At 40.2% G+C, this 23078-nt stretch overlaps 1 pseudogene; it reads right to left on the bottom strand.

Moving 5' to 3' along the window:
- Window positions 1-16867: 16867 nt before the first annotated feature.
- The window catches only part of LOC109321820, a 20235-nt pseudogene continuing 14024 nt past the window's right edge, over window positions 16868-23078 (bottom strand).

The following is a 23078-nucleotide window of genomic DNA, read 5'->3' as shown; positions in this document are numbered from 1 at the left end:
ATTAGTAGAATTCTGCAAGACTAGCAATCTCTGTTCAGTCCTCCATACAGTGAACTACTTCTCACCCTAGGAGAGAAAGCAGGTCACCTTTAGAGCAAGGCTAACAGGGCAGCTAAAACACAACTAGAACATAGACTCAGGGGAAACCCCCCCCCAGCAATTGTGCAACAGCATATTCATATCACCTAGCTAGCTGTGACTATGAGAAATGTTTATTACGTTAAAGCAAAGCTTGCCTTTGTTGCATGGAACCAATATTATCCTAAGTTATTGTTACTGTAATTTATTAACATTGTATATTAATGACAAAAGCTCTAGAAAAGTTAAGTAAAGACATTTTTTATATCATCTTAATCTTTCTACCTTATTATAACCTTCCAACAGGTATATATTCCTAGGTTATTTAAAATCAGTAGATAAGGACTGAAATAATTAAAGTGGACTTTCCATGACTGAAACTGAATATGGGAAGGATGTAGCAGAATACTGCCATCTCCAGTTTCAGATCATGTACAGTATACACAGTATATATTGTGTATACACTTACTTTAAGGATTGAGAAAACAGAAAGATACAGAAAAAATGAAAAACAAAAATGAACTTACGATAGACCCAGAGTTTGAAGGAAACAATGTCAGAAAAAAACCTGAAGTCATATTTCATCCTTTGACCACAGCTTGTCCATTATTTTTATCTTCATATTAATACTACAGAAAAAACATGTTAACACAAAATGTAAGTCATTGTGCTATTTAAATGCTCACATATAGGTAATGCTCTATTAAAAGTTCCACCACTATTTTTAATGCATCTTCCAATAACCAAATTCATTCTCTCAGACAAAAAAACCCCAGTCTCCCTATCCCATCACACCTCCTAGACATAACAAACTTTATTCCTTGTATGTATGCACAAAAGTGATATCCTGGTAGATAATACAAGGCTTCAGGAGTATGAGCAGGGATAGGGTCTCTAGCCACATTAAAAGATCTATAGACTTTACAGAAAATAGAGGCAACCATAGATAGTTATCTCTACATGTAAGATTGCATTCTGAGGGGTCTAGTTCGCTCATATTTGGAAAATTATGACCAAACATGTGTCTAGATGTCATCTGGAATGTAGTGGGCATTCTTTCACTCATGTGTAGTGTAGCAAGGGCAGGGGGAATTAAAATTGGTATACACAGGAATGGAGGGGCAGGAACGAAAAGTCTAATGTCCTTTGATGAATAGGGATGCCTTTAATTGCCTATTGCCTTTAAATTATCAAACTTTAATTTGACAGTTAGATGCAAGATTGCAATGGGTCTTACCTGCAAAGTACAAAATTGGTCTACATAAACATAAATTCTCCCTATTGCAAAAAGAAGGGAACAATTATTCTCTAGATGGCTCTTGTGCAAATATTCTATTGTGTTCTGATGAACAGGCTTCTGGAAAGATGGTGAGAAATTGAATGGAACTCAGAGAAAAACAGAAGTAATCAAGGGTTGGATGGAATGACTTATGAGAAAAGATTTTAAAAAGGCCAAATAAAAAACTTAGCTAAAGCTGGAAAGCAAGAAATAGATAGGGGCTAAATACAGATGTTCAAAACCTGAGGTGGAATTGATCAGACTTATGCAGGTTTTTGTAAGGCACATAGGTTAATTCAGGAGTGAACAGAACACACGTACGTCCTTTAGCGGTTGCGGGGCGGGGAGCGCATAGGCTGCCTGCACTGACCAGTTTCTGAGCACTTATACCAGTAGAAGTGTAAAACTGGGTCATAGGCTATAAATACTTAATGGGAGTAAGTGCAAAAACAGGATAAGAATTATATAGTACACTTCCAAGGAAGTAGAAGAAAGAAATGGGATGAAAACATGGTAAAGAAATTACACTGAATATCAGGATAAACTGATACATAGTATGTGGAATAGACTCTGAAGGGAAATACTTAACTTACCAAAAGTCATACAAGATATTAGGAGTTCTGGTTTTAAAACAATGTGTAATGTCTCACACCAATATGGGATTACTGTGCGCCATTGGAAAAAACAAAACTCCCACTGCCTACATAAATTATGATGGTTCTCAGAAGTGAAGGTAAGCAAGATGCAATGATCAAAGAGACTGGTATACATCTTTCTTCATTATTCTGGAGAGAGCCAAGTGAATTATTTTCAATGAATCATAAATTTGCCAAAAATGCCATTTCAAGGTTGCAGGACAAATGGCTCCAGTTGAAGAAAACGGAGAAGAGATTTATGTAAAGTAAATTTTACAAAAATTATAAAAGCATAATAGATACAAAGAATATAATTGCAAAAGTATAATTTTATTAAAAGTGCCATTTTGACATTTTTATAATGAATCTGTTGGACTTTTCATTTAAAAATGCAAGAAGCAAGGATTTCTTAGTGTGATAATTTTTACTATACCAATCTTATTATTGAGAAAGAGTTAGCCAAGCTTTTGAATGCAAGCCATTCTTCATCAGGTCTATCTCAAACATACAGTTGGTCTAATAAAAGATATTGCCTAAGAAATCCCTGCCTCTCGCATTTCTGAATTATCACGCCTACAACATCAATTTTACACTACCATCTAAAAAATGCCCTTTTCATTTGGTAATCCCTATTTTTAAAAAAAACCTTAAAAAAGCCAAAAAGGAGATTAAATGTTGTGAGTCAATCTGAAAGAATTCTATTTCTCAGCTGCGCCATGAAACCAAACAAAACCCACTGTTATTTGTTACTTGTGGAGAATACTTCAATAATGTCGCACAGTCATGGACTTTTATGGTGTATGAGGAGTTACAGAAGCCAACATTTGTAAAGCTGCAGAATGCAAGGCCAGAAGGAATCATACAGTCATTTATTTTGACCTCCTGTAAATCAAAAAGTTTTAAATTCCATCCATTTACTTCAGTACTAAGCCAGAAACCTTGTGTTTGGCTAGAGTATATCTTTGAAAAGGCTTTCAGTCTTGATTTGAAGGTAGCAAGAGATGGAAAATCTAACATTTCTCTTGGTAACTTGTCCCAATGATTAATCATCTTCACTGTTAACAATTTGTTCCTGTTTCCTACTTGAATTTTCTGACTTCAGCTTCCAGCTATTGGTTCTTGTTATGCCTTTCTCCACTAGATGAAAGACCCCTATAGTACCCTGTATTTTTCTTCTTTTAAGGTACTTGTGCACTGTAATCAGGACACCTCTCAATCTTCTGCCTGGTAAACTAAACAGATTGAGTTTTTTTCAGAATCATACTGTAAAATATTTTCTTCAGCAATTACATCATTTGTGTGGCTTCTTTCTGCACTCCCAGTGTTTTTTCCACCCTTTTAACAATGTAGACACCAGAACTGAAGTAGTATTCTAAGATCTGTCAATACCAGAGAGAAGTAAAAAAATAATTTCTTTTCTCCTACTCACTACAGGCCTGAGGGGAGGCAAAGCTAACTACAAATCAGAGTCCTGTGAGAGAGCCTAGCTGGGTAGGTAGGGATGCATTCAAACATTTAAAATGTTAAAAAAGAGCATGAAAAATGCTAAAAGGATGGTTAAAAAGATGATATATGTCTGTAATATTGAACAAAAACAGTAATAAAGTCCTACTGCCTAAATTGTGACTACTGTTGGTTGACCAAGGGATCCCTATGTTCCTCTGTTTGGCCATGGGGACTTCCCTAATCTTGGTTTATAGATGTGAACGAAGGGACTGTAAAACATGAATGAGTAATGTTGAATTGTGCTCATATTCACTAATGAACAAGTGAATAAGGAACCAGAATGTGCCTCTTGGTCAGTGTGGGGCTAATGGAAACTCCCAGATCATCAGTCATGCCCAGGATGATGAAAGGCTCCATGCTGGAAGAAGGGAGGCAAACTGAAAGTGGATTTTATACATTTAAATAATATTGTGATTTATAAAAGGACAGAACTGGAAAAATCTCAGGAGGCAGGTTAGGAGGCACTAGCTAACCCTGTGCTAACTCCTTGTATAACATTTCTTAAGTTTCTGTGAAAGAAAAACAACTATGAAATCAACAGGAGGTTATCCTTTGACTTCATTTTCAAAGCATTCAGACAGTTAAGCCATCTATGGATTTTGGTCCTGGGTCTGGCTGTAAACTGCATCCAACTGGAGGGCCTGGTGGCAATGTGGTCGAGTGACTCATGACAAGGTAGCTCCTATAAAATACCACAATGTTACAACCTCCTGAGTAAGGCAAGTATACTGTGCCCCAGAACCTTAGCCCCCACTGCCTTGTGGGCACTCCTCGGTTGGAGAAATGCTAAGGAACATCACTCTGTTAGAAACGTGTCTTCACTGAGGCATTAGGCAGTCAGCAGCAGTTCTTATCTGTTAGCTCTCTTTGGCAAAAACTACAACAATTGAGGCACTGAGCATCTGGACTCGGCCTGGTCTTTGCATTCTGTCTCAGTGGTCTAAAATGGGGATGGTCAGTTCCGAGCAGTCTCCACTCCTCCCTGCACTCGTATGGGTATACATGTCAAAAGTCTTGGTGTGATAGTCACAGGACTCTGTACAGGTGCATTCATCAGGCACCTGATGTACCTCCTACACATACACCATGATCCAGAGGATCAACAGTTGCCTACTATATGGATTTCAACTGACCTTTTAAAAAAACAAAACAAAATTTTTGTTGCTTACCTCACCCTGTAAGAAATTAATTTCCAAATAAACATTGCTTTTTGGATGCAAAAATTGATGCTCAGTGTTGCCCAGACCCCAGTAAATTAAGGAAATCTTAGATTATAAATACTGCTACCAATATTTTTTTGATTCTCAACAATCGTGTTAAATTGTAGATTCTTCATTGTATAGCACTGTTGATGTCAAGAAGGCAGTACAAGAAGCAGGTAGCTACATGGCAGAGTCAGAAACTTATTTTTAATAACTGAAAGACATTTGAGCTGGATGAGGACATTTTCATGCATTCTTTCCATTAAAGACCTTATGATGAAAATATGATCCTGATCCTGGTTTTAAAACAGCCACCTCAGATTTGTATTTTTTTCCCTCTGGCACCTGCTTAATTTATATGAGATTTGAACGCTTTGAATGGAACAACAAAAATTGCTTTGTATATTACTTAAGTTCTTCTGTGCCAGGTCTCCCCCCACAACCCACAATGAAAAAAAAAAAACAAAACTCATTAGTCCTCTGGTGCTCCCAGTCAATTTCACATTGCATTCATGTCCTGACAACAAACCAGGGATGCCAAAAACTGAGGATAGGCAATAAAATAAGGATACAAATGATCTTTAAAGACTTCATTTTTACAAAATAAAATACTGCAACAATTAAATAGCACACCTGCTTCCTGAAATATTTCCAATTCTGTGCATTTATAAATCACTATATTAAATAAATGCATAAAATCCACTTTCACTTTGCCTCTCTTTTTCCAGCCTGGAGCCTTTCTGACCTCCTGCTGCCACCACCCTGGCCATGACTGGTGATCTCGGAGTTTCCATTAGCTCCGCACTGACAAAGAGGCACATTCTGGTTTCCTTATTCTCTTACTCATTAGTGAATATGAGACAATGCAACATTACTTGTCCATATTTTACAGTCTCTTCATTCACTTATATAAAGAGAGATTAGGAAAGTCTCTGTAGCCAAACAGAGGAACATAGGGATCCCTTGGTCAACCAACGATAGTCACAATCTAGGCAGCAGGACTTCGTTACTGTTTCTGTCCAATATTACAAACATCTCACATTCTTAACCATCCTTTTACCATTTTTCATGCTTGTCTGACCATTTTCATGATGTTTGAATTCATCCCCAGTAGGGAATTAACAGAAAACAACACTTAATTGTAATACTGTTGTAGGAAAATTATATGGAAAAGTAATCATTGTTTTCAGGCACTCAGATACAAATTAATTACTCTTTCAACTGAAATTCTTATATTTATGTCTTCTTCCTAAAGATAAATTCTTTTGGAGAGTCTGGCAAACTTCATTTACCTGGGATTTAAAAAGGTGGTCTTCAAACTTATTTTTTCCAAATTGTGTTATGCTTCTAATTATACAAATGAAGTTAGGAAGAGAAATATCTTGTTTATCTTGCGCCCTGTGGTAGACCTTACGCCATAGGGTACAATCTAACACCTTTACCAGTTTTATTTGCCAGGACTCAACAAATGGGGATTTCTCTACCTGCCCTTGACAAATTATTCCACAGTCTAATAGAGTTAATAACACCAAAAGATCTACTGTTTAAACATCCCACTAGCCTCACTGAGAATAAGTGCCATTGATATGTTTGTAGAAAAATGTTTTTGCATTTAATTTCTAGCTACTGTATGGGCACAGTATGTGATTCTTCATTCAATGCTTTTAACACCAACATTGTAGACCGTCTTATAGGGGATGCATATCTGAATCTCTAGAGTCTCTGAAATAAGTGACCCTCTCACTACCTTTATTTGACCTTGGGTATGTTATTCTGCATTTTCACTGCCTCAGTTTCCTTACTTGCAAACCTGAGACTGAACTGCTCCCCCTCTTTTGTAATGTGTTTTGAATGCTATAATTCAGCCTGCTGCATAAGAGCTAAGTGCTGTTTATATAAAAATAATGGAAAAACCTTTGGCAAGAATAAATTCAATGTAAATAACCTAATGCAATGTTATGGTTGAGAATCTGAACTGAGAGCTATCAAAATATGCAAAGGCAGACTCCCATACCAATTATAAAGTAGGTCATATTGCACATATATGTTAAGGCACAGATTTAATGTATACTTACAATGGAGCTGAATTACAATTGTTGTGAAAATCATGGCTTCAAATATGCAAACATTTGGAAGTTCAGATTCTAATGCAGCGTAATGGCTGAAACTTCTATTTTCATTTAATATGAATAAGACTTCATAATAGAAAATGCATTGTTTGCATTTTATCCAATCGCTTCTGATATTCTGCTCTATTGATCAATATGTTTTCCTTCATTTTACCTTCACACTCTAACAAAAGATACATAGACTTGCAATGACACTGCTTCATTTTGATATTGTAATATTCTCTGTACAGTTGCATTTACATCATTTTGAGACCTTTGGAATGACAATATGTCCTATTAAACCAAGCAGTGAAATAATATTATCACAAAAACATCATGAAAATTACTGGCATGAAAACTCGGTAGCAATTTATCAAACATTTAACTTGCTCAAAAGATTGATTTTTCCAAATTTACTTATTTATTTTTGGCACCTTGTCTCAGAACTGGTCAGGAAGAGACAAAACAGCTAAATGATCATTAGCAGCATAGTCAGTCACAGTTGTTACAAGCTGTCTAGTTGCAACGGCTTGATTTAAGGGACTAGAGGTCAGGATGTATACTGTCAAGGGTTCCCAGTACCAGCATGTTCACACCTGAGACCATCCTCTTGCCCCTAGTTGACACCAACCTTATTTTGGGAAGGCAGAAAATAATCCCAAGCACCCCATTGTTTAATGATACAGTAACCCTTCTACCTAAATCAGAGTTATTCAGTGGGTAGCCCAAGGACCACATGCACTCCGTGAGGGGTGAATGTGAGACCCCCATACTCCTACTTAGCTACCCTTCTTATCTCTCTGCTGTTGCTGCAGCTGAGATCTATAGGTTCCCCCACCCCATTAATTTTTGTTTCCTGCTGCCCCAGAGGGTGAGCTGGTGCAGCCTATAGCACCAGCCTACTACAGCACAGTACAGCAGTGTGTGTGTGGGGACACATGGTTCATAATAGTGTCGATCCCCAGGACATGCAGCCACTACTGGAGTGACCTATTAGGCATGCAGCTGACATAAAACAGGGCCAGCCTTCAGCCCACTTCTAAGAATACTATCATGAAGGGACCTCAACAGTCATATATTGCCTGAAATTCTTACATATTCAAATACATGTTAACCAGTTTATAGCTGCTTCAGCCCAGCTGCTCCACCTGCTCCAGTCCAGCATCTCATGTGTGCCAGAAACTCATTGAAGGCTGGTCTCTTTTGCCTGAGTCTGTCCCCATCCATGCTGGCTTGGTGTGGACTTCCCTGGTTGAGCTTGTGCTTCTGAATCAAATCCTTTCAAACACAACCTTGGATCAATCCAGCTCCTCTCTCTGGATCAAGCTTCTCCATCACAACTGCCAGTTCAGTCAACCACTCTCAGTTCACAAACCAAATTCCCCACACCAGGGTAGACTTGAACATTTTTCCTAGGTGACCTCCAGCCAAATTACCCTTTCCAGGGAAACCTGAACTACTGGCAATCAGTCAACAAATCCACTCTTTGTTTTGGGGAGTGACACTCCACCTCTCCCTGTCAAAATCTGTTTTGTCTGTTAGCCTTCCACCATTTCACCCTTACCAGGGACTCCAAGGGTCTGTGGGTTGCTACCATAACTTGCTTACAGATATTGCAGGTTGGCCTGTGCCTCTCACAGTACTTTGAAGCACAAGATACATTTCTCTTTTCACATCCTTGCACTGGAGAGTAAAGAATAAAAAGATACTGTGTACAGAATTTTACAAACCTGGAGACTACAAGATTTATGATCTTATTGTAACAATATATCGGCTTCAGCATTTTCATTGAAGTCTTCAGTAATCATGAAGGCAGCTTAGAAGCGGGGAGGGTCATCATTAGAGCTTAAAGCTGGTCATTAGAAAACCTCAGCAATTATGCACTGCTGTGCCAACTGAAGCATAGATTTATTTTATAAAGTTGCCTTTTATAAAATGAAATCTGATGTAAACATGCACATGAACTCTGGACTATACCCTTATACCAGTAAAAAACATACAGGCACGTGTTTTTCTGCTGCCTAACTTCACAAGAAATGTGTGTGTTGGGGGGGGAGGAAGGGGGTAGACAATGGATCCTTCACAATACCCATAACTGTTCCAGCTTGATTTTAATAGTTCTGCAGTGACCACTGCAGAGCTTCTTAACTTTTATACCATAATGCAGTCAGTATATTTATAGTTGTTGAAAATGTCATGTGGCAATATTATGCCAGGGACAGTACATCCCAGAATACTCCTTAGGATGCCTGCATTGTTGTATTCTATTCATAGAGGCATTTTTGTCAGCAGTAATGAAGAAACGGAGATGTTGCTGCATCCTCCTCAATAACATTCAAGCTTATAGATGACCTTAGGGGCCCAGATTATGACATCTATATTTAATTTAACAATAAATCATATTTTCATGGACAACAGCATTGCACTAGAAGAGCCTTACTGCTTTTTTGTGCACAGAAATGCAGCATAGACAGTCAAGCATACATCTATAACAGTGATTAAATAGTTATTTCATAAGGACAGGGAACATGTCAAAGTGCAAATTTACAGAAGTGTGCCAGATTATAACTTTTAGAAGTCTTCAAAAAATAAACAAAACAAGAAACAAAAAGAAATAAACCTTCTCCCTAACCCAAAATACCAGTTCAGACATGGACAAATAATTTAAGGTGATTTCCTTAATGCTTTTAATTCTACCGTTTTGCCTAATAACTCTTTTAATTATCTGAATTTACCACTCTCTTGAAAATTTACTATTACACATCCTCTTTCATCTCAGTTCAGACTCTAACTACCAGTTCTTTCTCTCTCTCATTACCAAGATATAACCTACTCCCAGCCAGTGTAATGGATAATTTCACTGTTCTCCTCTACCGTTTGCCTTTAGTGGTGCTTATTTACTCCCTTTCTTCACTACTCCCCTCCTTTCACTTGTGCATATCACATTCTCTTTTTACTTCTTTCAGGCCTTCTTAAGAGGGTCATTAGACATCCTTCCTCTCCCCCAAGTCCTTCTTAACTCTACCTGTGGGTAACCTCATCTACTTGCAGACTTCCAAGTATCACATGAAAGCTCTGAGAAAACCAAATTTTCATTTTCTCCCTCAGCCTGACCTCACAGAACAGGGGTGGGTATAATGTGGCCCTGGGGCTGGATGTGGCCCACCAGGCTATTCTAGCTGACCTGCAGGGCACCTAAAAAATTTAGTAAATTAATATTTATCTGCCCTGGCTGCCTGTCATGTGGCCCTCGATGGCTTGCCAAAACTGAGTAAGTGGCCCTCTGCCCAAAATAATTGCCTGCCCCTGTCATAGAATCATCACAAAATCATAGAAAATTAGGATTGGAAGGGACCTCTGGAGGTCATCTAGTTCAATCCCCCTGCTCAAAGCGGGTCCATCCCCAACTCTAGAACCCCAGGCAAGGCTTTGTGTAGCCAGGTCTTAAAAATGTCCAGAGATGGAGATCCTATAACCTTTGTGGGTAACCTGTTCCAGTGTTTTACTACCCTCCTCATGAGAAAGCTTTTCCTAATATCTAACCTAAACTTCCCTTGCTGCAACTTGAGAGCATTGCTCTTTGTTCTGTCATCTGCCACCATTTAGAACAGCCTAGATCCATCCTCTTTGGAACTAGCCTTCAGGTGGTAGATGGCTGATATTAAATCCCCCCCTCAAATTTTCTCTTCTCCAGACTAAATAAGCCCACCTCCCTCAACCTCTTCTCATAACTATATGTCCAGCCCCCTAACCATTTTTGTTGTCCTCTACTGGACTCTCTCCAACTTGTCCACAACCTTTCTGTAGTGGGGGACCCAAAACCAGACGGTACTCCAGATGTGTTATCACCAGCGCTTAATAGAGAGGAATAATCCCCCACTGCTTAGCCAGTCAGTTCCCAGCCTGTACCAGTGTACGTCCTCATGCCAGACAGTAACCCTTTGCATATGGTTTTTATATGAGGTTTCCAGCTCCCCAGTCATGCTCATGATGGCATACACTGTTATCAGTGGTGGCAGATAACAGAATAAGGAGAAATGGTCTCAAGTTGCAGCAAGGGAAGTTTAAGTTAGGAAAAACTTTATCGTAAGGAGGGTAGTAAAGCACTGGAACAGGTTACCCAGACAGGTTGTGAAATCTCTGCTTTTGGAGGATTTTAAGACCCAACTAGACAAAGCCTGGGGTGGGAAGATATAATTGGGGATGGTCCTACTTTGAGCAGGGGTTGGACTAGATGGCCTCCTGAGGTTCCTTTCATCCCTAATTTTCTATGATTCCTATTTTTCCCACTCATACTCACACCCACTTCTAATTCACTACTGAGTTTCATTATCTTACCTGTCACATAGGTTTATTTCTTTTTCATAATGCATCTAGATACTGCTGTACCTTCTCTTTCCCTAGGTCTCTCTGATGTTTTCCAAATTTCTGTCTCTCTCTCACTAGCTTTACTGTTAAAAACTTGTTAATTTTTCTCTCCTCTTTACCTTTCTACACATCATTCTCAACTTTTCTGTTCTCTCTCATCTCTTTTCCTGTTTACATCTTTGAAACCTAGCAGCACATCTCATGTCCTGTTGTTTTCTATGTCCTCTGTACCACGTTTTCCAAGTTTAGCTCAATGTTTTATCTCTTGCCTCCCTTACATCATTCCATATCCGGAGAATACTTTAAACTCAATGCACCACACAATTACCCTCCTCTGTTTCAAAGTCAATTGTTCAGCCTTTCACTGATACTTTATACTTGGATCTTCATGCTAGACATTATTCTCAATTAAAGACCAAAAAGAAACAAAGCTCAAAAGTAAGAGGCACTTCTGAATCTTTCACTGATGTAATCCATGGCCTCCACATATACCTGGTCCATTTTTTGTTAAGTCATCTCTTCCTGCACTGCATCTGACTTTATTCTTGGGGTGAGAAATCATCATTTTCATTTATTTAAGCACCATGTCTGCCTATGATGTTATACAGGTAATAAATACATGTATCCAATTTTGTTAAAATATGTATGCTTTTATCTATTCAAAGAGTACAGGAAAATACAAAGGCAAGTATACCCCTTTTTAAAAACCCTCTTGTGTATGTGCATTCTATCTATAACATGTATTTGTAGAATTGGCTGCTGCATTTGACATTTCATATTTATATTACCTTTCCTAATCTGATTGATCCATGCTTGGAACAAAAAAGGAAAAGTCTCCATTCACTGTGACTAAATTTACAAGTATATATAAAAATGAGGCAGAAGGTAGTTATCCAGTCAGTTTTATTATAATTTGTATTATGATCAGCATCCTATTGTGTTGATTGCTATACAAACAAACATCCTATTGTGCTGATAGCTGAAAGAAAGAAAAAAAAAAGCTTCCTCTGCCCTCAAATACTTACAATTTAAGTTTCAGGGCCAAGTTTTAGTGATCTGGAGAGCCTTGGCTCTTGGCTCAAAAATCCAAGATACATTGAAGTATTTGAGATCACAGGCATACAGCTATTTGTAAAAATCAAGTCACTTAAAGATGCTTCAGGGCGATCACTCAAAAAGTGGAGACATTAAAATCACCAGTCGCTTTTGAAAATATTGGTTGGTGCTATTAATAGAAATAAGCAGAAGCCTGTTTATTTAAAAATGTTTAGAATTTTTATTTTGCACATGTAGGGAGTCCCATGCCTTCCCATACTCAGACATCTACCAGTATTATAATAATCATAGAAGGCACTTGAGTTTTAACAATTTGTGTACCACCTCTTTGCTACACTAGTCACAACAGGTGGGATTTTCAGAACTCCCTAAGTGACTTAGGAGCACGTCCTATTGAAGGATGGCGCTCTTAGTGTGCCATTTGCCAGTTTGAGAGCACAAAAAGACTGTTAAGATATTTGTAGAAATAAGTTGAATCTATTTCCATTTTTAAACATTCGCAATGATTACTTACAGGACCTACTCCACTGACCAAACTATCCTTATGCTTCAACTATATTATAATATGTTCAAAATTAGCTGGTTGCAACCTCAGTTAAAATGGTACGGTGCCCTTTGTTCTACTATATTCTCAGAGTGCAAGGATCTAACTGTCTTTTATACTGTTCTTTTTTGCCACTGCAAAGTGACCTTAAATGGGACATTAGTATAATTTAAGCATCAAGTACTTAAAGCAAATGTAGGACAGATGAATCAGGCCCTAAATATTGTCTTTGCTTCCATTTCTGTAAATATCTAGAATATTTTTATAACTCATAATCACACATCATCTCCTAGAAAGTATGTAAATTTAGCTTTTTCCATCTCTCTGACTGTTTTTTAATTCTTGGATATTTTTATTTCTCCTACTTTGCATTTTTCTATGTCCTTTCTCAATGTAGCAACAACAACAATTCAGAAAATTCCAGATTGGGTTGCCTTTGTTAAGGATATTTACTTCCCTGCTTTCATGTGTTCCCATTATATCATGAAGAGATAAAATAGAGTTTCTGAAGGTTAGCCCCAGATCCTGCAGTAAAATTCAGAAAGACCCCTGTGCCCACATGAAGTTCATTGCATGAATGGACCCATATTAATCATTTGGAAATATAAGCTCAAAGGCAGGAGGATGTTGTAGAGAAGCTAGACTCAAAGAACAATTAAGTGTTTTGCTTCAAGTAGCATTTAACAAATGAAAGAGCATTTAACTGTTGAATATAGTAGATACCTTGGCAGAGCAGCAAAAAATGCTGCGTATATAGCGCATCCAAGCTGAGCACCTGAGCTGGATTGTTCATTCTAGATCAGCAATTAATGGGTAAATTTAAGAAACTGGTGACTGAGTGCCTTGGGAAGGGAATGCCATGGGTATAACAACATTGGTCTTCCTTTCTAGTAGATTACTTTGAAAGTAAATGTAAACCTTTTTATTTAACTAGTAGCATAACTGGGAAGGGGAGAGGGGTGTAACAGGGAACTCTAGCCCTGTCATGGGGAGGAGAGGCCCAAGTGAGGGAAAGCAACAGGGACACTTTAAGGCTAAGGCTTTTGTAGCCCAAGGGAGAGGGCTGGCAGCCTGCAGGGGGATTGGCAGCACCTGGGCCAAGCTGGCAGGAGGTCTGGTCAGCTGGCTGCAAGGGAGAAGTTAACTTGGATTTAAACCCTTCCACAAGGCAGAGGCCAGGGGACCAGCCCTACAGCAGAAAAGGACTGAGACAAGACCCTAACGACAAGAAAGGATTGCGTGTACCTAGAAGGCTGGGGACTGTTTATATTAACTCAGGGGGAGTCCTGGGGAGTAGCTGCGCTGGGAGGACTGGGGACTACTGATGTAAATCTAGGGGAAGGCCTGGAGAGTGGGTAAGCCTAGAGAACTGGGGACTGTTTATATTGGCCCAGGGGAGCAGGAGCCCTTCAAGGACTGTTTATGTTGACCCAAGACGGGGTTGCTTTTTTCTTTTCTTTTCTCTCTTTTTTTTGTGTGTGTGTATGTTCACTTGTTGGTAACACTCAGTGGACTAGGGCCCCCCGGGTTAATATAAACTATCCCCAGGGGTGCACTCGCTCCCTTCCAGCCATTAGGGTCTCCTCCTCTAAGGCCTCAGTCTCACTCTGTGGCTTGTATTCATGCTTGTCTCCCTCAAGGGCTCCATCTTTTCCTGCTGCAGAGCTAGTCCTCTGGCCTCTGCCTTGAGGAAGGGTTTAAATCCCAGTTAACCCTTCCCCTGCAGCCAGCTGACCAGGCCTCCTGCCAGCTTGGCCCAGGTGCTGCCAATCTATTTGCCCCCTGCAGGCTGCCAACCCTTTCCCCTGGGTTACAAAAGCACTAGCATTAAAGTAGCCTCACTGCTTTCCCTCACCTGGCACTCTTCTCTCCATCCCAGGGCTAGGGCTTCCTTTTACAAGGGGTGATAAGGGCACCAGCCCCATGTGCCAGTTTGGGAGCACAAAAATAGCATCTGCTGCCACTGTTAGCCAGCCATGCAGCTACTGGCAGTCACTGCTGCTTGTGTGGTGTTGCACCCACGGTGCAGTGCTGTTGTCACACCTCTATATTTAACATTTGTATAGCTGTACTACACAGAGGCCTCAACAAGACTGGGGATTCTTGTGCTTGCACTACAAAAAACATCCAGATAGTAACCTACCACTTCCCTTAAGCCTATATGTATGACTAAGCTTGCGAATAGTTCCATAGATTTCAGGGAGTCCACACAAGTGTTTAAGGGCTTAGTTGGTTTTATCAACATCAGCAGTCCCCCAATATGAGGACGACAGTCTTCCAGTAAATAAAGAAGTCACTGGTGAGTCTGTAAATGATGGAGAGAGCCAATATGAGCTCTGCCTGCTGGACTGGAACTGTAATGAATGACAGGCCCTACCTCATTCAGCTGGAACTTTCTAAGAAATGCATGCTATCACTATGCCTCTTTACACCCACTCCAAATGATTCAAAGGAAAACTTGTTCAATCTCTCTGATACACAGAGGTGAGGCCAAACTAGCACCTGGAGTGAGCAGGTAAGGGTAGGACAGTAAAACAGGAATTTTTCATAGAATCATAGAAATTAAGGGCTGAAAGGGACCTCAAAAGACGATCAAATCCAACCAACCTGCTCTGAGCAGGAATACTGCTGAGATCAAGTGATCCCAGCAAGGTGTATGTCCAGTCTCCTCTTGAAGACTTCCAAGGTTGGGCACTGCACCACCTCCTCGGAAAGGCTATTCCAGATTCTGGTCACCCTTACCATAAAGAAGTTTTTCCTTACATTCAACCTGAAACCATCCTCTAATAGCTTATGGCCATTGTTCCCTGTCCTCACCTACGGTGCCCTAGTGAACAGTTTTTCTCCCGGCTCCCAGTATTTACTCCTTATGTAGTTATAGACAGCTCTCAAGTCCCCCCTCATCTTCTCTTCCCCAGGCAGAACAGTCCCAGGTCTCTTAATCTTTCCTAATACGGTTTGTCGTTCAAAGCTCACACAGGGAAAAGAATACATAAGTGGCAAGAGAAAAAAAAGGCAATCAAAATAAAAAGGTAAAGTGCTACCAAATTACTAATATTCAATAACGATATTTATATGTTTGTGATCATTTATGATAAATAGGAAGGTTAGATATCATAAAAGAAACTGCATTTTAAAATTCAATTCTAATCTGATATATAGCAAAAACTTCAGCACATGGGTTAAAATCACTTCTTAAATGAATTTTCATAACAGCTAATGGTAAAAATTCCATTTGTTTTACTAGGAGTAGAGCTTCCGCAGCACTAATCACTTTTGAGAATCTAGCCCTAAAGGTTCAAGCTGGACTGAAATGATGTGTCACCTGTACTCTGAGATAAATGTTACTGGGGATCACAGACACACTGGATGGAGTTCACTAAGTTCAGTTTTCCTTAAATCAGACATAACCTCTTGTAACAACAAACATCTCAGACATCAGTGCTGGGTTTTCAAACAGACTGAGCACCCAGCAATTTTCATTTTGTGCCATGAGAACTGCACAACAGCAAGCACTTTTTAAGAACCGGGCCATAGCTGTGGGTACTCTTTCACTTGAAAAAACATGAACCTAAACTCTGGGGATTATGAAGTTCCATTCTTATTTTTTTTAAATCAGGCAGCCCATAAAAATATCATTTGACAAAAGTGAGGGACCAGGAGTTTTGTGGGTGATGTCTTTTATTAGACCAACTGTATAGTTGGGAGAGATGTAGAGAGCTTTCTGGTATCAAGTGCCATCCTATAAAAGATATCATACACAAAAATACTTGCTATAGACCATTTTGGCTACAGCATAACTCCAACCATGACCAATTGACAGAAGGCCACAGTTTATCAAGATATGTTGGACAAGGGAGAAAGTTACAAAAACCCAAAGTGCTGAACATTTTCATTTTATTCCATTCCAAGATGGTGAAGCAGGATGAAAACCTACTTGCTTTTCTTTCTGCTAAACATTTTTTTTCCTAATCACATCACTTTATTCTGATTTACATGAGTTTTAACTTCAAGAATCATTGGTCATTGCTGAATGCAAATGGGCACAAAGGAAAATTATATTAAGTTTGCACAATTGATCTTTCATCATTTTAAATTGTACCTTTTAAAATCTCCTATAAAGTCAGCCTGAAATACTCCCAACATTGAGTGTCATCAAGTGGAGCAGGGTCACTTTGGGAAAACCCATTCTCAGTGATGTAAATTATAGAGTTATTATAAGTATCCTAGAACAAGAGAGCAGAAGTTTTATTTCGAACAGATGTAAGAAAGCCCATAAAATCAGGTGCATTACCCTCTATCTTCTCTAAGCTACAACCTAAAACTAGTTTTCATCAAATTGCACTGACCCTATTAACTTAATTTTCCATGAGCTGACCTTTTATAAGTAACAATGGGAAAGCAAAACTGTGCAAATATCCATGAAGGCAGAGAAATGACTTATTTTAATGAGAATACTAAAATATCTTTTCTGCATTAGCATCTGCTTACTGTCACTGCTCCTTAACCCCTTGGTACTGTCAGTTGCAATATGTCCCATTGCCAGCAGTAAGATGCATGCCAGGAAAGCCTGACTGCTGGCATCAGAAAGATCATCTCTAAAGTCCAATAGCTGATAGATCATGTGTGTCATTTCAAATGCTAAAATAAGCTCAATATGAGTTATCAAATATAAAAGCACCCCCAGTCTTCAACTTTCCTAGAAGATGGGATGCAAAAGCAAAACAAGGTACACAAAGTCATTCTGGTACAGTGTGTCTGGTACAGCAGTCACTCATTGCTACAGCATCTGGGTGTCTTGCCATAACTAAATTGCCCAAACTGCACTATACAAACTCCTTGTTTTGGCTAACAATGGGCAAAGGATCACGAGTCCTACACCATACGTTGACATATTTCAGGAGTCTGCGTAAAACCCATGGTACTACAGCCAGCCATACACTCCCAGTGGCAACAGGCCAGGAAGGGTCCATTGTCTGTTCAGCTTCTTGGTGCCCAGAAACACTTGGCTTACTGTGTAGATTTTCTTGGTGTTTTATTTTGCAAGCAGTATAATAAATTAATGGCAAAGAAGTCAGAAGTGCCCTTGATTATAGTCTTTTTTCCTCAGTAAATTCTGGAAGACTTGAGGATAGGCAGCCTTACTTTGAACTTATAGCAGAGACCTGGGACTTCATGACAGCTGGATAGTGCCTGTCACTAAATACCATATTGGCAAACCAGCCCAAGGTAAAGGCCAGATAACTTTTAGTAGCTTCTTGATCTGCAATACAGGTGGAATCTACTGGATCTGCCCAAAATGAGTTTAGAGCATGTTGCTTCAATCTGAATAACAAGTCATAACTGTACCAGACTTTAATATGAGCATTATATTATGAGCTGCCAGGTTATACTATAAATGGAGCCACAATGCTTCTCTCATATCCATCCACAACAATAACATAAGGCTTATTAATAGTGAGATTCACAATTTCACTTGGTATCCAAATGTTTTGAAGCAAAATGGTGCATAGTTGTCAAAAACTTCAGTGATGTCTTCAGAACTCCAACCACTTTAGTCTTTTAAAGGTTGAGGTGTAAATCAAACTGATACAGTGTGAGCATGGGCAGAATCCTATTCACTAGCATATTATTAATGATCTTGTTATAGTAATCTAAAACTCCTGAAAAAGTTATAGAAAAATGTTTTTTGTTCATGTTTTGTTACTTTAAAAAATATGTTGTTACTTTAATTTAAAAAAAAAACTCAATTTTTTCCCCCTGTCCTTAGAGTTATATGTTGCCTCATAGCTGTACACTAAATATAACTATTTTCAAAAGTCCTCAGCACCTAACAACTCCTATTTACATGTTCATAGAAGCCCCAATATTCAGAACAGAATAATGAAAACAGAGAACTGTTCGTTACTTGTAATAATGGTCCTTTCATTTAAGGATTATGAATGGAAGGTTCACTGTCAGAAAGCTGGCCTTAGTTTAGGAGCTGAACTCTTGAAAACCCTGACCCTGAAAAGACAATCTGATAAATAATCATGTTAATAAGATCATGTTATAATCATGCTAATAATCATGTTATATATTTTTTCTCCTAAAAAAATATTACACATGCATTAAAGGTTTCAGAGTCCCAGACTCAATTAAATAAAAGCACAGCACTCCTGTACATGTGCATGGAGGCTGCTCAGATGCGCTGTAATTAAAGCGTGTCAGGAACAGTCTCGATTAATCTTGATTAATCAAGTCTGCCGGAGCATGGTAATTGCTGCGCTCCAGCAGGCTCCAGAGTCATATGTATCAGGGTCCCTGCAATGAAAAATGGTGGCAGGGCACTTTAAACTTAAGCTTAATTGATGAGCTTTAGTTCAAAGTGCCCCACTGCCATTTTTCAGCACAGGGAAACTGATGCTCCGGGCACTTTTAATTAGCATGACTCTCGGAGCTGTGATAATTAAAGCACCATCCTCCCTCCCAGAGCACATCTATAAATGCCCTAAGACACAATTTGGCTTTTCATTATTTGCATTTGGCCATCAATATAAACCTTTTCCTTTTGGATGGGATTCTGTATTATCATCAAGGCCTGTGTGAATGCCAAAGCAGTGCTCTCTACACCTTACACCTGTATAGATATGGCAACCAATGCAGAGCACAGCATTCCCTCAACAGGCAGAGTGTCTTGCAAGAGCTACATAACAATTCAATGCTCTTAGATGGCTTCTGTTGTGGTCCCATGGAGTTTAAGGAGTTGGTTTTGAGTTACTGCAGCTTTAAAGCTGACCTGAGACCAGCTCTGTCACTCTCACACTGGCACACAAATGAGGTGTGGAAGGAAGAGGGAAAAGGGAGAGGCTGTCACTAGGTTTTTCTCTGAAACCTCTGGATTCTGGAGTCTTCTGGGTAAACTAAAAAAGCTTGTTATTTGACCAGGTTTGGAGGAAAACTTGAGGATCTAGAAGGAAATACATTTTTTCTCTTACTTGTATACATTAATTGTCTAAGTCAACATGTTTTTCTATGTTTATTTCTATGCTGCTACAGAGGGGTTACTACTCTCTGTTATTGTCAGGGAACTTAGCGCTTTTGTATGGGAATTTTTAGTAACGTTTACATTTAAATAAATTTAAAAAATTTTAAATCTGCTGGGAATGCTGGATATTGCATCATAAGCAAAATATGGTATTAGCTCAGGACTGCTAAAATAACATTTACCTTGCTTTTGTATTAGAACTACCCAGCCAGCAAGGCAACAGGGAAAATTCATTGATATGGGTTTCAAATTCCTTTTTGTATTTATAAAGCCAAGGAGCAGCAATCAGGAACATGACTCCATTATGCAAGTTACCATACAGACATGGTAGTCCTTGTCTTAGCAACCTGTGTCAAATTTTCAAAACTACATAAATAATTTAGGCCATAGGGCTCAGAGAATGTCAGTGTGACTCAGATGCCTGTGGGTACATAATAGGAAGAGTGCAGCCCAGGGTGGAGTGGCAAGGCTTTCCCAGCTCCAGGGCTGCACTCTGAATGCATGCAGATGTTCGATAGATCAGGCTAATGCATTCCCAATATAAGTTAGTTCACCTGCTTAGCTTAGTTAGATGGATCTAAATGGAAAGTCTGCAGGTACCCTGAAAATGGGCAATTTTGAAAACATTACCCATGTCTTTGTAGAACCGAGGCTTTCTAAGCGACACACCTTAACAAACTGGTATAGAACATGGAGGAAATTGAAGGAGGAAAATAAGGTAGCATATGTTAGCACAGTGTACAATTCAGAGGGTTAATAGGTCATTTCTTTTTTTAAAATCAATCATTAATAGGAATCATAGAAAATTAGGGTTGGAAGGAACCTCAGGAAGTCATTTAGTCCAATCTCCTGCTCAAAGCAGGATCATCCCTGACTATATCTTCCCACCCCAGGCTTTGTCTAGTCAGGTCTTAAAATCCTCCAAAGGTAGAGATTTAACAACCTCTCTGGGTAACCTGTTCCAGTGCTTTACTACCCTCCTCATGAGAAAGTTTTTCCTAATATAAACTTCCCTTGCTGCAACTTGAGACCACTGCTCTTTATTCTGTTACCTGCCACAATTGAGAACAGTCTAGCTCCTTCATCTTTAGTAATAGCACCCTACTACCACCCTTCAGGTAGTTGAAGGCTGCTATTAAATCCACCATCCACCTTCTCTTCTCCAGACTAAATAAGCCCAGTTCTCTTAGCCTTTTCTTGTAAGTCATGTGCCCTAGTCCCCTAACCATTTTCATTGCCCTCCACTGGATTCTCTCCAGTTTGTCTACATCCTTTCTGTATTGGGGTGCCCAAAATTGGACACAGTACTCCACATGTGGCCTCCCCAGTGCTGAACAGAAGGGAAGAATTACTTCCTTCAATCTGCTGGCAAGGCTCCTAAAAATGTAGCCCAATATGCCATTAGACTTATTCACAAGGGCACATTGTTGGGTCATATTCAGCTTATTGTCCACTGTTACCCCCAGGTCCTTTTCTGCAGAGCTGCTGCCCAGAAAGTCAGCCCCCAGCCTGTACTGGTGCATAGGATTTTTTCATGATAAGTGCAGGACTTTGCACTTGTCCTTTTTGAACCTCATGAGATTTATTTTGATCCAAGCCTCCAATTTGTCAAGGTCTCTCTGAATCCTAGCCCCACTCTCCAGCATATCTATTACTCCCACCAGCCTGGTTTAATCTGCAGAGTTGCTGCATGGTGCACTCCATCCTGTCTTCCAGGTCATTGATGAATATATTGAACAAACTGGACTCAGGACCAACCAGTGGCAATGCATGTGGGGTGCATGGGGGTGCACACACACCTCCAGAGAGCGCCAGTGTACCCCCTGTCCAGCCACACTCACTGCTTAGGCAATGGGCAGGGTGGGAAGGCAGGAGCACTGGTGTCCCCCCTGCAAGTGCCGGCTGATCGCTGTGATCGTTGCAGCCCCTTCTGGTAGCAGCTGCAGCGATCAATTGGCACTTGCTCCCAGAAGCGGCTGCAGCCAGTTGGCCGAATCGGCCATGGGGGGACCCCTTCCAGTCGGCACATGACTAAGGTGGCACCAGTCCCCATGGGACCGACTCCTGGGACACTCCACTTGATACCACCTGCAACCTAGGCATCAAGCCATTGATTACCACCCTCTAAGCCTGAAAATGATCCAGCCAGTTTTCTATCTTACAGTCCATTCATCTAGCTTGTACTTCCTTAGCTTGCCTGCAAAAATGTTATGGGAGACTGTATCAAAAGCCCGGCTAAAGAGGTAAATTATGTTGCAGCAAGTCTGTCACCATGGGAGCAGCTGTGAAGTGCTCAGCCTGGTTGAGGCTCAGCTGCAGCCCTTCTCTTGAATCTTGCCCACCATATCTTGCACTTAATGAAGGTTATAAAAGGAAGGCTGCCTGTGGGCTCTGCATGAGCCTGAGCCTGCATCGATCCCCACTGGGTCTCTCCTGAGTGTCCTCAGTCACAGTCTTGAACTCCCAGGCTAGCAGACCCTCTCAGCCCATCTGTACCCTGCCAGGCACCTGTGACCTTAAGGGCTTCTTGCATGGCTCTGTACTTCCCCTACACCATGCCTCAAGCCTTGCAGGTGTTCCAGGCCTTGGGGGCTCGGACAGTAAAGTTTTCCCTTATGTCCAGTCTAAAATGGCTTTGCAGGAGTTTGTGACTGTTGGACCTTGTCATACCCTGGGGTGCACTGGTGAACAGGCATTCGTCCAGATCCTGATGCACACCTCTTGTGTACTTATAGGCTGCCACCAAGTCACCCCTGAGCCTGCGCTTCTTTAAGCTGAAGACTCCTATGGCTCGCAGTCTCTCTTCATAAGGCCTGTTCTCTTGCCCTCTGATCATGTGCTTAAATCTCCTCTGAACTCTTTCAAGCTTCTCCACGTCCTTCCTAAATTGTCGAGCCCAGAATTGGATGCAGTACTCCAGCTGCAGCCACACCAAGTACAGTGTGAGGATGACATCCTGGGTCTTGCTCGAGATGCATCAGTAGATGCAAGTCAGAGTTTTGTTTGCTTTGCTGTGGTATCTCATTGGTGGCTCATGTTCATCTTGGGGTCAGTCATAACCCCCAAGTCTCTTTCAGTCATAGAATCATAGAATCATAGAGGTAGGGTTAGAAGGGACCTTGTAGACCTTGAAGTCCGACCCTCTGCCTGGGCAGGAGAAAAAACTGGGCTCAAATGAGCCCAGCTAGGTAGGCATCAAGCCTCTTCTTAAAGACCCCCAGGGTAGGAGCCAGCACCACTTCCCTTGGAAGTTGGTTCCAGATCCTACCCACCCT

This window comes from Crocodylus porosus, unplaced genomic scaffold, assembly GCF_001723895.1.
Source record: "Crocodylus porosus isolate Cpor-Errol unplaced genomic scaffold, CroPor_comp1, whole genome shotgun sequence".
Taxonomy (NCBI): Eukaryota; Metazoa; Chordata; order Crocodylia; family Crocodylidae; genus Crocodylus; species Crocodylus porosus.
Note: the sequence above shows the minus strand (reverse complement) of the source record. Positions and strands in the feature narration are given on the sequence as shown.